The sequence below is a fragment of the Pempheris klunzingeri genome, chromosome 2 (assembly GCF_042242105.1).
Source record: "Pempheris klunzingeri isolate RE-2024b chromosome 2, fPemKlu1.hap1, whole genome shotgun sequence".
Lineage (NCBI taxonomy): Eukaryota > Metazoa > Chordata > Actinopteri > Acropomatiformes > Pempheridae > Pempheris > Pempheris klunzingeri.
The window spans coordinates 2,114,064-2,130,496 of record NC_092013.1 but is presented as its reverse complement, the minus strand read 5'-3'; positions in this window follow the sequence as shown (position 1 = coordinate 2,130,496).

Sequence of the window (16,433 nt, the reverse complement as noted above, 5' to 3'; positions counted from 1 at the left end):
CTGTCCTTTTGATTTTTCTGTTTTCTTGTTATTTTTACTATGTATAGGAAGGACTAGTAATCCTGGTCCCGTTCAGCTGTTGCACCATTTGTTAATGACAAATAATTAATGAGCCGAACTGGTGTTGTCGTCGTTGTTCGGCCATCTGGTTCCTGAGACAAACTTCATCGTGTCCACTTGTCGTCGCGTCGGTCGCTGCTATGAGGAGAGAGCTTCGGGCTTTCTGGACCAATGTTCTGTGTTTAAAAGAAGCACGTTGACATAAGAGTAGCTGAACCTACCATCACTTTTCTTATTTGCTCTTCTAAATATTTCTCTGCTCTGCCAGACAGCGAGTGAGTCTTCAGTGTTCATCAGCTACAGCTCCCCAGTGTTAACACATGCCTCGGATATGTATGTTTGTTTGTTAATGCGGATAAAGAATAATGTGAATATATTGCCAGTTTAAGAAAAGATGACAACATATTCTATTCATTTTTTACTATTACTACTTTGTAGATACAATATACCCGAAGCCCCAAGAGACCTGTTTCAGCTTTTTAGAGACACTGATGGAGGAACTCCAAAAAGCAGAAGCTGTGGAACAGAGGGCAGCTAGCAGAGCGGCAGGACTTCAGCAAGAAATGGTGCATCATCGGAGAAGTTAGCAGGAGTTCAGAAGTTAAAAGCCCAACAGTTGCCTATTGAGATTCTTATCGTGTTTTATTTATATTTTAATATTCAGGGGCGTCGAGTTTTCGGCTGTTAAGAAAACCAGAAAGGAGGATTTAGATGTTAGCAAAGCATCTTTACTACAATGATGATGAGAATAGTCATCAATCATGAAACCTCAATAAAATCCTTTAATAAATCAGAAGTCATCGTCTAAACCACAGGCCTGTGAAGGGACAAATATTTGTAACCTACTTGAAGGAGAGCGCACGTCTGAATTAAGGCTCAAAAATAAGTTGCGTGAGCCAGATCAGCTAGCACGTTTGGATACTTTAAGAAGAGGCTTGTGGTTTCTGACCTGCACACACACACACAGCCGCCACCATCTGCATGTGGTCCAGCCTCTGCCCCTGCATGAACAAGGTGGCCCCCTCCAGGAGTGAATTAAGCTCTCCCTGGTGACAGGGAGCCTTTCTCTGGTGGTCTGAAGGACGCTGCACCTGCCCTTTGAGCGGCCTCAGGAGGTGGGGAAGGAGAGGAGATCACTGCTGCAGTCGGCCCGCTGGCACAGATCTCTCTCTCTCTCTCTTTGGGACATTGCCTTGAACTGCTAGTGCAATTTGAGCTCACTCGCCAGCGAACCAGGACCACGTGTGCGAGATGCAAAATGTAAAAATACTCTGTGTCTGTGTGCGTGTCTACGTCGGACTGCGTACATGTGCACACGAGGAGACGCTGCTCGGCTGTGAGAGCATATTACTCATAGAAAATAGAATATAGCATGTACAACCCTCATGTTGTGATGCAAAGGAGAGCTGCACCAACGTCACTGTCTCAGGAGGAAATGGGTCAGAAAAAGAAATATCGTGGTCGTTTGCAGATGTTTCCTGCAGCCGCCAGTAGATGTTCATAAAGAGTCAGATTCAAGTGATGGAAACTAGAAAAATGAATACGTGATTGTTTGATTGATGGATTCTACCTAATTGTGTCTCCTCTGTTATGATGCATGCTGGTACAAGCTGTGCTTGGACTTAGTGAGTCATGTTCAGTGCCACACACATTATATTCTCCCTCAGTTCACCTGCAGCCTCAGTGTTTAGCTACAGATGCTGTAGTAGATGTACAGTAACTGAAGTATGCGTTGTGTGAGCGGAGGTTTCTACGGTTACGATCGCAGACTTCAGATGCAAAGTTAGCAAGAGTTGCGCTTCTACTCGACACTGGACTGATACTGAGAGTGTCCCTCGGGACAAAAGGTGAAGAAAAGCTTAATTATTCAGTAGGAAACGTTCTTACATGACCTCCTGTGTTTCCTCTCTGGCTCATATGAGGCAGCTAGTTTGTCACAGAAAGGAGAAACCAGACGTCAAACAGCTCCTTCATCGGCTTGAAGCTCCTGTTTAGTGACGTCACAATGCACTGAAAAGTCAATAACGGCACATGAAGGCAGCACAAAGCTGTGAGCACGTCAGCGGCAACCTGATAAAAACCTGGGCAGTTTGGTTCCCTTTTATTATGCACGCACTCCAAATATTCTAATCTAGCAGCATCAATCAGAGCAGACGAAGCTCTGAGGTGCTGACTAGATAATGTTATTACGTTTATGTCTTTTCCTCACATTAACAGTTTATGGCTGAAGGAGGCTTTCACTTTATATTCATTTACTTCATGTAAAAACAAAACTACTCCACAAATGACTTTTAGAGAAAGGCGGAATAATAACATGATCCCTGGGTGCTTATGTCAGTATTACCTGTATTAAGGAAGATGGCAGAAAGGGCAGTGAGTGCGAGGCGTCTGTAAATCCCCCAGAGCAGAGTCGAGCTTTTACAGACCACAATGGAGCTCAGTGTTTTCTGCGAGGCTTCCCGAGGCCTCAGTCTGCTAATGCACTTATGCAACTGTTTGGGGTTCGGTTCATCCTGCCGCACGTCTTTCTCCCCCCCTACCTCTCTTTATACCTACAGACACTGTAGATGGATGGATGGAGACTTTTACAGAGGCACAGCGAGTGACCTGAGGAGGGCGGAGATCCTAAAAGAACTAAATAATGAATCCAACTGTGTTGCTTTTCCTTCCACCAAGATGCCTTAGGTTGTTCCCCCAGCGTAGGAACTGGCTGCAGGCGGTGCTGGGCTTATGCAACAGAGGGCTTCACTCTGACCCAAATGGAAAAGACAAAGCCTGCAGCCGCTCTGGGTTACAGTAGCTGGCAAATTTAGAAGCTGATGAATGATTCAATACAAGAGTGGAGGCTACCAGCTGAACCAAACCGTTAAGATGGGAGATAATGTGCTTCTGTCTCTGAGTTTCGGTAACAAAACGCTGTTATTTATTCAGGTGTTGTTTCTAATTGTGTTCTGTGGAAGTATGAGGGCAAAGGGGTCAGAGGGGGGGTCACGGTGCATCTCGCTGCAGAGTAACAGTCACTGGTTGTTGATGTGGATCATTGCTGTCCCATTGATGAGAAAAGATGATCAGCAAGAAAACCTATTTAACAGCTTCAGCATCAGCTCCATCTTTCTCCCTCCTCACTGCCGATAACTCTGGTCTCATTTATCCACCGGCATTTATCTCATGGATCTTGAAATTTCAGCCCCTTAATATGAAGCCCTGTCCTCGGCTCTCTGAGCCGAAGCATTTATCGAACATCGCAGCGTGCGGCCATTAGAGGAGAATGGCTCTGCGGATGCTTCCTTTAATGATAATGTGATACCTTATTGATCTCACTGTAGGGAAACTGTCTTTCCTCTGGCCTCCTTCCACGAGCAGGTCAGAGGTCCGTGTTCGCTACGAAGCAGCAACTCTGAAACCATTACGATTTTAAATCTCACCGCGTCACACTGATGTCACTGTTAAAGGAAGAGTTCAACATTTTGGGACCAGCTGCCAGCCTGGAGGTCACTTCACCCCGGCTAAGAAACAGTCCTGCACTTAATCAAGGCACACGGCTCATTTATTTGTCATCGTACAGCTCAGGGTTGTAGCACAAACTGCACGCTGTAGTTGAATTTAATCCCCCATGAAAAGGCAAATTTTGGCCGTTTAAGGTGAAGCTGTGCTGGATGTTTCCTGCTGCCTGTAGCTTCATGTTTACTGTACAGACCTACTGGAAGTGTGATACCGACCTTCTTGTTTAACTCTCTGCACCAAAGTGAACAAGAATTATTCCCTAAATGTCAAATTGTCAAACCTGAGTTTTAAAAACCCAGTAAAACAAAGTCATAACTCCTCAGACTGACATGTACAATATTAGCTCAGGTATTGTCTCAGGTCAGCTACTAAACAACACAGTGAACTTGGGCATGTTTAGACTGCAGCGTTACCGGTTTGAGCGCTCCCAAAGGCTGGAAAACTGCAGCTGGAAGAAATGAAGACGAGTCTCGTCGTGCTCCCTCAGCAGCTTCGCTCATCCAGCTGATGGGCGGCGGGTGAATGAGGTGAATACGTGATGAGGAGCTCTCTCTCATGGTGGTAATTTGTAAACACAGAAATAATTGTCACATCGCTTGATGACACAGATAACACACACACACAAGCAAACTCTCAACAAGGCTCATTTAGCGCTGGATTGTTGCGACAGATGCTGGTCACAGTGTGTGTGTGAAGCACGAGATGATCAGTTTCCAGTCAAAAATACGTGCAGAACTCAATTATTTTTATTTCCGTCTTGGCTGCAGGAGTGTGGAGACGATGGAGGAGTATGAAAAAATATGAAGCAATTTAAAAGAGAGGGAGAAAGGTCATGAGAAGCACCGATCTGTGTCACGGCGTCCTTCAGAGGGTCCTCCAATCCCCACATCACATGTTTTATTCAGTGTGCTGACTCAGCCGTCCAGTAGTCAAACACCACCGTCACTGGTCCAAAGGTCGCCGCAGCAAAGAAGCAGGCATCTCCAGCACTCTGTCACGCAGGCAGAGCCAACAGAAACCAGAACATGACCCGCTTTAGAGAGTCATTTACCACTTTAGATATTTATCAAGAGTGTTTTATGGCTGAATTAAATTAGATGATGTTAAATCTGAGTAAAATTCAGATTATCTATTATATTATCTGAGTATTTCCAACCAAAGAACATTAGCTGGATCTCTGTTTATTATTATTATTATGCTGTTTGTGGGGTAAGCAAGGAGAAACAGAGCAGCTGCTCCGTCACAGCTCTGTCGCTGAATAACATGCTGCCTGAATGCTGCTGGTGGGTTTTTCTGCTGATCCAGTTGCACACAGACGTAATAAAAAGCTTTTGGAGAGAGAGCCGTGGACACCTGAACTGGGAGACAAGCCAGTGGCGCCATCATCACCAGTGTCCTCGTAGTTATGAGCTGAGCAAGCAAAGAAGGAGCCGATAAAACCATAAATCTGACCAGCAAAGAGGGACTTCTCTGTGCTGCCTGAGGATAAAGTAGATAAAAACTAAATGTATTATATTTACAACAAAAAAAAAACCTTTTGGGACGTCGCCAGCTGCAGCCCCTTTTGCAGGACCCCCCCCCCCTCCAGCCAGCTCTTAAAACAAGTGAATGTGCTGCCGTGAGGCCGGGACGATGTCACTCTGATGGTGAGGTGGCAGGAAAAAGGACACAAGCTCTCAACTGAAGAGTGAAGATATGTAACGTGAGCAGTGAGCGGGCGGTGATCCTGCTGAGGGAGAACACGGACGTTTTCTTTTCCCCACCTCCGCTTTCTCATTTATTGATGTATGTTATGTATTTACATATGCTGAATACCGCCTTGATGTTGTACCTTTTAATCAAATGCATGTAGGCTACATTTAAGTGCTTGCAGTACTTGCAGCTGGTGTTTATGCACTTTGTGCAAATGTTAATGTGAATGTTAATGTGGGCCGCTTTCACCACATTCTTCCAGTTCTTTCCTGTTGTCTTCGCTGCAGAGGTGAGGTGAGAGCGATCCTACGCAGACCCCAAAACAGATCTTCCACGGATTCATTGCGGTTTAGTTTGCGATTTATTGAAGAAGTCGAGCAGAGTGATGAGCGTGCAGAGCTCTTCATTCCTGTAGTTACAGCCTGTAGCTTTGTTCCCGTCCGTCCGTTCGTCTGTCTGTCTGTCTGTCTGTCTGTCTGTCTGTCTGTCAGGTGACAAGCGTAAGCTCTCCTCCTACCTGTGGCCTCCTCTTCCTGTCACCCCTCACCCTGACATCTACAGCCCAGGACATCTAACGAGCGCCACCCAGTGTCCAAAGTAATAATGCAACACCTCTGAAGAGATAATGTACCACGCCAGCAACAGACATACAGCCACTTTTCAGCTAGTTGAAGTAATCTGCTTATTGTCAAGTTAAGAAAACAGAAATAAAAACAATATCATTAAGAAAAACAAGAATGTCCAGTCAGAAAATGACCTCATATTTCCTCTAGGAATCAGGCGACGTGCTTCCAGGACGTCACAGTGTGGAGCTCATACCTCTGCCGTGTGTGCTTAAAGTGTCTCAGGAACGAAGGAAGTACGGCCCTGAGGCCACACTGTGGGATTCCTTCCACTGGTAGATCTTTAGCTCGGCCCGGATGGAGTCATTTCATGTGGCGTGCTCCCGCTCTGCGTCGGCTTAATGTGAGGTGGTTTAGTATGTGATGTTTCTGTAATAACGTCCGTGTGTGCGCGCGCTCGTGCACAGACACAGTCTTGTAAACATGATCACTTAGACACCGTACATAATAGAGACATCATACTCACACGGTCCCCCAGTGGAGTAGAAAATCTAATTAGATTTTGTAGCACCTTGCTGCATACATTTAAATATCAATGAGGAGAAGAAGTTTTTACTCAAACTTCCTCTAACTTCTAAATGCTTTAAGGTCATTTTACGGCATCTGGAGCGTGTTATCTCCAAACCACGTGCTGATGATACAGAATATATTAGTGATGGTCGATCCCTCTTTGTTACCATGTGCTCGCCACACGTTTTCCTCTTTTTCCCACCGCTGCTGTCCTCTTCCTCATCCTTCTCATCCTCGCTCATCTCTCTGTCAGTATTGAATCGTCAGAAGATGACGTCCTCGGCCTCATTCACAGTAAATACTGGCAGAAAAATTAGAAAACAGCCTCAGTTTAACACCGATGCCTCTGAATGATCTACATAAGCAAACAAGACCGTGAGCGAGAAGATCGCCTGTTTTGGCTGTTTCTGATTCTAGATTGTAAGCGACGGTCAGATTTACCCCGACTTCCCCGGCTGTTTTCCCCCGTCCTCCCGGGACGGTCACACCGCCCACGGCTGGTCTGGCAGGATGGTCGGCAAATGTTGTGGGCAGTAATTGTTTTTAATTCAGTCCCACACTTCATTTTAGATAGATGGATGGATGGATGGATGGATGGATTCGATTCAATTCAATTCAACTTTATTGTCTGTTCAGGTAAAAACAGAAATTTTTCTTGTCACGGCTGTAAAAACAAGGTTTAAAAACCCACATTCAGACATTAAAGGACACGCCCACACATAAAAAAAAACAAAACACACAGCACAACAGGTAAAACGAATAAAACACGGGATGGATAGATAGATAGATAGATAGATAGATAGATAGATAGATAGATAGATGATAGATAGATAGATGATAGATAGATAGATGATAGATAGATAGATAGATAGATAGATAGATAGATAGATAGATAGATAGATAGATAGATGATAGATAGATAGATAGATGATAGATAGATAGATAGATAGATAGATAGATAGATAGATAGATAGATAGATAGATAGATAGATAGATGATAGATAGATAGATGATAGATAGATAGATGGATAAACTGCTGTAAAACTGAACTTCAGGCTTCAAAATACGTCCAGCTCTTGTGTAGTGTTAATGGTTTCACTGACATTGTTGACACACACACACACACACACACACACACACACACACACACACACACACACACACACACACACACACACACACACACACACATTGAGTTCCCAGAGCTTCTGGGAAAGAGCAGTTGTTCACAGCTGTAAAGATTTTTCTTAATCAAGCAGACTTTTGGTTGATTCTGTATCCATGTAGTCTTGTATCAGTTTTCCAGGTAATCCCTTAATCCTAGCATCCATCCTTTACGACCAATCTTTATCTTTCTCTCTCTTTGTTTCACCTGCTCTGGACTTTCCTTTCTCCTCCTTTCTTCTATTGTTTCAACTGTTGGATATGTTTCCTCTGTAGCCACAGCTTTATCACTTCTCTCTCTCTCTCTCTCCCTCTCTCTCCCTCCCTCTCTCTCTCTCTCTCTCTCTCTCTCTCGGGACAGAAGGGCTGCCCAATGTGCTCGGTGCTGGACCAGAACTAAAGAATTCAATCCTCCAACTTTTATTTCCCAAAGTGGTCTCTGTGTAACGATATTGGCTCGCTCTGTCTTTTTTTAGCCGACCAAATTTCATTAGAGTTGTTCTTGCCAACAAAGAGCGTGTGAATTGGGATTGACCTCGTGCTCTCCTGTCTTTGTCTGGCACAGAGATTATGAAGCCATTTCACATTTCAATTTCACTCGTCAAATCCCCCACTCTCAGCCGGATGAAGCTCACACACACACACACACACACACACACACACACACACACACACACACACACACACACAGTGATGTCCTGGCCACAGTCGTGGGCTCAGTATCACAGCAGACTGACCTCATACATCAGGACAGTGTTTGATCCCTGCTGAATCATATCACACATCAAACTCATTCATTCATTCATTCATTCATTCATTCATTAGGGTTACATTTATAACAACATGGCAATTAAATGTGAATCCCTACATGCGTGTGGTCACATCTGAGCTTTGGATTCAACATTTATTTGAATGAATTACTGAATTTTTAATTATTCAGACACAGGAAGTGAGAATATTTAACTAAATGTTATTATGGTACATGTATAAGTTTACGCTGCAGTCGTGATATAAGCTGTGGTGTTTACTGGTGATTAAATAAAAAAACAAACATTTAGGATGACTTTACCACGTGTGGATGTGGACTCGTTGCTCATCCAGAGAATGAACTGTACGGTAAATTAAAGGACTTCCTCACATTGTTTTTGGTGAATCAGATATTGCCATAAGACAGTCCTGCTCGTTGCACCTTATTCCAGCTTCCAGATGTTTTAAAGGGCTGTTACGTATATCAGTGCAGACTGTATCCACCTTTTGTTGGAGGGCAGAAGTAATAGCTGGCCAGACTGAAGTTTTTCTTTCCCTCATCTGAGCTAACGAGCTAAACTCACTCGTTTAACAAACCTAACCATGTTTAATGATGATTTAATGATGATTTAACTGGTTAAGTAGCATAAGTTAATCTGTTTTCTACCAGAGTATCACTCCCAACCAACAAGGATCATCGTGCCTGGTTACTCTTCTGTGATGTGGAGTTTATTAAATTATGTCATGACTGATTGTATTTTGCTCATAAACAGGCTAACAGTAGCCACAGTGGCTAAGGCTAGCTCTAATATTAGCATTCAGCAAGATATACTATATATATGTTACTGTCTGAAAAGCATTCATGTTTCCATAGAAAATAAGGTGGTTGAAAAGTCTCCAGGGTTTCTCACATACTTTGGACCTTTACTTTCATTCAAATCTAGGATTTCCTCATATGTGTAAATGCAGTTGCCCAGCCGTCCGGCACAGGCCGGGCTGTCCGGCCCATCGCACCTCTGACACTCTAATGTTGTTGGAGGCCTGACGTACTCAATGCATCAAAAGTAGGAGAAGAGTTTTTGGCTACAGTCCAGTTGTGCAAAGATTATTCCACCAAGTGTCGAGGTTTCTGCTTTCACCCATTTTTCCGGTCATCTGATATGAAATAAATCCTCCCTGCCCCCCCTCTCTTTGCTTGCCAGCAGTGTTCAAAGGAACTCATTGATTACTTAATGCCTCTAAATGCCCCTAAACCAAGACAACAACATTATTTGTTTGCCCTTCTGGTGTTCTTGGCCATGATTTATTTATATTGCACATTTACACGCTTACAGTTCCCGGAAAACTTTGTATTTGTAACATTAAGGGAGCGATCTCACCCTCTAGTCTCTCTGTTTTGTGAAATCTTCTCGGAGTCACTGTTGAAAAAAAAAAGAGTCGACAAGTCGTGATGGTCAGTCTACATAATGTGGAGTGATGGTAATGTGCTTGTATAACAGGAGGGCACACTGAGGACTTAGAGGTTACACAGCCTAATGTCCCATAACCCACTTTAACACACACACACACACACACAGATTAACATGTGTGGGGGCTTTAGAAATAATAGCCACTGGTCTGGGAGGGTGGGAGGGAGGGAGGGAGGGAGGGAGGGCGCGGGAAAGTTGTGAGGAAATTCAATTACAGTTGGAGTCAGACGGCAGGATGAAGAAATGCAGCAGCCCTCTGAATGTTTCTCTTGGACATAAAGATAATCTTTGTGTTTCAGTGTGCGACACTGGTCAACCTTTGTCCTGCTCATCCTTCAGTTCAGTTCAATTCAATTCAATCGGTTTATTGTCATATGTACAGATAAAAACAAGTTTGACAGCACAATGAGATTCTTGTGTTGCCCTTTCGCCTTCAGGATTAAAAAACAGATAAATAGAAACAGAAAGGAGATAAATAAACAGCAGTTATTATAGTAGTTATTATTTTATCCTGACATAACCATGACCCTGAACTCCCTTTAACCTTTCCTTAATCCCTCCTGCTGTGATACTTCTCACAGATCAGGGTTTATATTCTGTCACGTCCTACAATCAACTGAACGTTTAGTGTGAGCATGAAATAATTTAGTGTGAGCATTTTATTAACAAGGGGAAGCTGAAGCTGAAGCGGAGGTGAGATATGAACGCGTCCTCTCAGAGCGCAGAGGTTGTCTTTTCTAAAACAGGCTGGAGAACAACAACAGTCTCATCTGTCTCCCAGCAGGAAAATGTGTGTTAAACCAGGAACGACTTCTGAACAAGTTGTTTGTCACTGCTGACTAACATGAGTGTGTGCTTTAAAGCAGTATTTTTAAACCTGCGCTCTATTTCTGCATATTTTAACGTCTGAATCACTAAAAGAGTTGTTTTTTTAAAGTTAAATAATTCTCCCCTTTGAATAAACGGGACATTTTCACTATTTTAAGGTCATTTCCTTAACTCTAGTTGACTATCAGCAGTATCTGAGGGGTTTTAAGCCCCTCATGGAGCTCCGTTTCCCTAAGTTCTAGTTTATTTATTCTCCTTTTGAAGTCCCTGTTTTTAACCCTTGGGCTTGTCAGTGGCATGAGAGATTATCTCACTGTCTCCTCTCAGGAGTTTCCTCTGCGACAGTTTGACCTCAGCCGCTTGCAGTCAGGGAGTTTTCCCTTCTTATGCGGCGTCCCGTCAGTTCATCTCGCTGTCTGTAGGTGCAGTGGGACGTCTCTGTCAGGAACGATGTCACCGGATCGTATCGTATAATAATAGGAGGCTTCTGTTGGGCACCGTGGCCTCGGTCCAGCTCGGTTATTGGACCAACAGGCTGTTAGCAGAGATGCTTTCCCCCCTGGGCGAGGCTTGGCATTTTGGTGGGAAGCTGCTTTGGCTGACTGTCTGTTGCTGTTTAGAGGATTAACGTTTGGGCCATTTTGCCCCGTGGTGGCTGCTGTAAAGGGGGCACATAACAGCAGGGGGTAGTCATGGGTGTTTATTTCTGTCAGTGGTTGGGTAGCACCGTACGTTCCTGTGGACTCTTTTGGGTTGTTTCCTAAGAGCATCATTTCATAGCTGGTGACCTTCACTAAAACGATTCCTGATGAGTCCAACAAAGGAAACCGGCTGCACTTTGTGCTTTTCTGTTTATTGATTAAGGATTTTGTCACTGATATATTTGAATATATGTGTGTCAAAGTTTTAACAACATGCAGCTGTTAAATCAGGGGATTAATCCACTGATACATTATTATTCTACTCTACTCATGTTTCCTTCTTCTGCTTCTGCTGTTATTTTACTTGCATCTTGTTCCTTCCAGTCAATTTGCTCTTGTGACTGTTTAAAAAAAAAAACAACATTTTTTACATAAAGACCCAGAAACTGAAATCAAAACCACAAAGAATCAAAAGACGACTGTAAAACTTAACACAATCACAAAAGACTGGGAGACACCAAGGCCAGAAGCCTCCTCTCTGCAAGAGGAGCATTCATCCACCCCCCCTCCTGGAGCAGGTGCTCCTCAGCTGTAGAGCTGTAGATACAGGACAGGACACATGCAGCGGCAGCAGTATCATAGAAAGGCTAAATGAGAGTTGTCAGCAGCTCGTCGTCCTAATCTCACATCCATGTTGCCCTCTTGCTGTCCATGAATCCTCTCTCTCTCTCTCTCTCTCTCCCTCTCTTTCCTTCATTTTATTTTGTTTCTCTGATGTCCCTCCATCTCTCTCTACTGTCTGTGCTCCATGTCTCCATCTGCTCTCTCCATCTCCACCCCTCCGTGTGCCTAATGTTCACGTACAGTATATTCCCTCTCTGCTGGGACACACAGTATACAGCCTTCCACTTTGATCTCTGGGAGATTCAAATAGCTCAGTTCAATCAACCAAATCACACACTTGTTTTAGCCTCTTTTCTTCCCAAACCGCCCCCGCCCCCCTCTTGTCTCTCCCCTTAAATCCCTCCCTGTATCTCTCTCGCCCTCCTCCTCTCTCCACTCAGCCGACGTTTTGCAGCTGTGTTCTGCATCCTGAGTGACTTCTGACAGAGGGAGCGATGGAGTGCTCTCAGTCGGAGGAGATAAAAGCACGGCTGACCTTGTCCGAGAGAGGCGGAGGATACATTTCTCAGATAAAAGCAGCAGCAGAGGCTACTGTCCGCCACAAAACCCTTTCTCTTTCTTTCCTCCCTCTTTTTTTTGTTTCATACTGTTCATTTTTATTCACTTAAACATTTTAGTGTCTAATATAAAGCTCAGCAGGTTATCCGTCCCTGTCACCACTATACATCCTCTCTGCTATATTTTATACTTGTTGAGTCTGCTCACATGGAGGATTGTGGTTACAAGGAACATCACGCCTGTGATGATATTTGGGATGCGGCGTTTAACCCTCTGAGCTCAGTGATCTAAACGCTGCGTCTGCGTCCACGTTGGTGTTTCTTCTTCTGGTGACGTCATTTCTTGGAGGATCTTCAGATGCTTCATGTCCCTAAAATCTGTAGAAGGCTTCAGACTGGGCCACGTGGAGAAAATACAGGAATCAGACATGTTTTTCCATCAGATGAGACTGAATAAAGACAGAAAACATGTTGATCCAGAACAACAGTGGATGTAGAAACAGGAACTAAAGATCTGTGAACCTCCAGAAGAGATCTGAACTGTTTCTGGTTCTACTTTCTGAGCGAGGCTCATTTTTATGAGCAGAGAGCGACAGAGATCTGATAGAACAGAAAGATTTCCCCAGAGCCTCCACTGGTGTTTCTGCTTATTGTCCTCATGGAGGCTCCATAGACCTCCACTACACACTATAGACCTCCACTACACACTATAGACCTCCACTACACACTGACACACTGACTAACTAGCACACACACACTATAGACCTCCACTACACACTGACACACTGACTAACTAGCACACACACACACTATAGACCTCCACTACACACTGACACACTGACTAACTAACACACACACACTATAGACCTCCACTACACACTGACACACTGACTAACTAGCACACACACACTATAGACCTCCACTACACACTGACACACTGACTAACTAACACACACACACTATAGACCTCCACTACACACTGACACACTGACTAACTAGCACACACACACTATAGACCTCCACTACACACTAACACACTGACTAACTAGCACACACACACTATAGACCTCCACTACACACTAACACACTGACTAACTAGCACACACACACACTATAGACCTCCACTACACACTGACACACTGACTAACTAACACACACACACACTATAGACCTCCACTACACACTGACACACTGACTAACTAGCACACACACACTATAGACCTCCACTACACACTAACACACTGACTAACTAGCACACACACACTATAGACCTCCACTACACACTAACACACTGACTAACTAGCACACACACACTATAGACCTCCACTACACACTAACACACTGACTAACTAGCACACACACACACACACTATAGACCTCCACTACACACTAACACACTGACTAACTAGCACACACACACTATAGACCTCCACTAACTAACTAACTACACTACCACTGCACACGCTGGGAAACCACCAGTCTCTGTGTGTTTGGTCACTCAGGTGATGCTGCACCTGCACAGGTCGTCAGGAGCAACAGTGTCCCGGTTTCCTTCGATCTGCTCCGGCTTGCGTGTTCAGGTTTCCCAGGTAACGGGGATGAGGGCTTATCCAGGTTTCTGGAATCAGGTTATGATGTTCACATGCCCAAACACAAAAGTCCTCTATCTCGTCCCTCCATCTCTCAGATTTTCTTCTTTCTCCCCTTTAATTTCCCCCTCATGGCACTCAGGCCCTGATGTATTCTCCCTCTCTCTCCTCTCTCCCGTTCCCCTCCATCGCTCACTCTCTCGTCCCGATGGCATCTAATTCCCCAGCGATATTGTCACTGTATATCAAGTTTCATGGCCTTATTGCTCAGCCACACAAGTTTCTCCCTCCCCTCTTTCCGCCCCCCGGACTCCTCCATCATTTCATCACCCGATCCCGTCCTCCTCCCTCTCTCCCAGAACATCTAAATCCCTGGCAATTCTTCCGCTTTTCAAGCCCTAACATCCACCGGCTCATCGTAAAGCCCAGGAAACACGTCTCCTCTCTCTTCCTCCATCACTGCCTTGCACTTTGGTTTCTCACCAAGAATTATTAGCTCAGTTATTTTTCCTGTGTCCCTTCATGTCTTCATCCCTCTCCTCTGGTATCTGGTTTCACACCGTTCCAGGAATCACTGACTCATTTCTCACGCTCAGAAGCATATTTCCTCCTTCTCAATTCTCCGTGTTTGATTTCTTTTTTATTTCTTTCCCTTCTGTCTTTCTGTGTCGTGCATGTCACCCCAGTTTTATTAAGAGTCTAACCCAGAACGCCTCCATCCCTGCAGCCCTCCTTTTCTCCTCCTCTCTTGACATCTGTCCATCTGCCTGCTCCTCTCTGTGCCTGATATTTCTAATCCATCTGCCGTTTGCTATCAGATTTTTTTTTATATATATATATATATATATATATATCTCCCCCACCGGCCCAGAGACAAACAGAGTAGAGGGCAAATTTAAATCCATCAGAAAATCTGTCTGTCAACTTTGGATTTTGGTGTTTATATTCATGAGTAATGTGGCCAGCCCATAATAATCCCGCAGGACAGCAAACAGCCAAGTTTATTGTTCATCTATTTCTCTGTCTTTGTTTTGTCCCTTTTTCACGGTGACTTATGTCTTAGGGCGAACTGACTGCACTCTGTGTGTGTGTGTGTGTGTGTGTGTGTGTGTGTGTGTGTGTGTGTGTGTGTGTGTGTGTTTGTGTTTGTGTGTTAGACAAAAGACAAAAATCAGATTTCAAACAGTTTCAAAGCAAACTGAGAAAAAAAATCGAGATGGAGAAACAGAACAGATGCTCAAATACACACACACACACACACCGCACACACACACACACACACACACACACACACACACACACAGCCGGTGTGTCCTGGTCAACAGCATGCCAGTCTGCATTTTGGCAGCATTGGGAATCATTGTGTGTGTGTGTGTGTGTGTGTGTGTGTGTATGAGTGTGTGAGTGCGAGTGTGTGAGTGTGTGAGTGTGTGAGTGTGTGAGTGTGTGTGTGTGTGTGTGTGTGTGTGAGTGTGTGTGTGTGTGTGTGTGTGTGTGTGTGTGTGTGAGTGTGTTTGTGCGTGTGTCTGTGTGTGTCTGTGTGTGAGTGTGTGAGTGTGTGTGTGTGTGTGTGTGTGTGTGTGTGTGTCTGTGTGTGTGTGTCTGTGTGTGTGTCTGTGTTTGTGTGTGTGTGTGTGTGCCCCCGCAGCAGCAGCAGTGTGTGTGTGTGTGTGTGTGTGTGTGTGTGTGTGTGTGTGTGTGTGTGTGTGCGGTGTGTGTGCGGTGTGTGTGTGTGTGTGTGTGTGTGTGTGTGTGTGTGTGTGCGGTGTGTGTGCGGTGTGTGTGTGTGTGTGTGTGTGTGTGTGTGTGTGTGTGTGTGTGTGTCCCCGCAGCAGCAGCAGTGTGTTTGTGTGTGTGTGTGTGTGTGTCTGTGTGTGAGTGCGTGTGCGTGTGTGTGAGTGTGTGTGTGTGTGTGTGCCGTGTGTGTGTGTGTGTGTGTGTGTGTGTGTGTGTGTGTGTGTGCCGTGTGTGTGTGTGTGTGTGTGTGTGTGTGTGTGCCGTGTGTGTGTGTGTGTGTGTGTGTGTGTGTGTGTGTGTGTGTGTGCCGTGTGTGTGTGTGTGTGTGTGTGTGTGTGTGTGTGTGTGCCGTGTGTGTGTGTGTGTGTGTGTGTGTGTGTGTGTGTGTGTGTGTCCCTGCAGCAGCAGCAGTGTGTTTGGTTTGTATCTAATCATAGTTGATGGCTGTAATGATCATTTACATGTCAGCTGATGCCCCTAAGAGTTTGGACTTCCTGCTGTAACTGATTCCAGATTAAACACTAATGATCCACTCATGTCCACTTCTTACATGTTTTCATATCCAATAAGGGCTCAGACATAAGATATTGATTAAGTGTGTGTGAGTGATTGGATGTGTGCATTGAAGGTGTCTTTATATAAATTATATGATTATACTTATTGTAATTTTGAGCTTAAGTTCCCCACA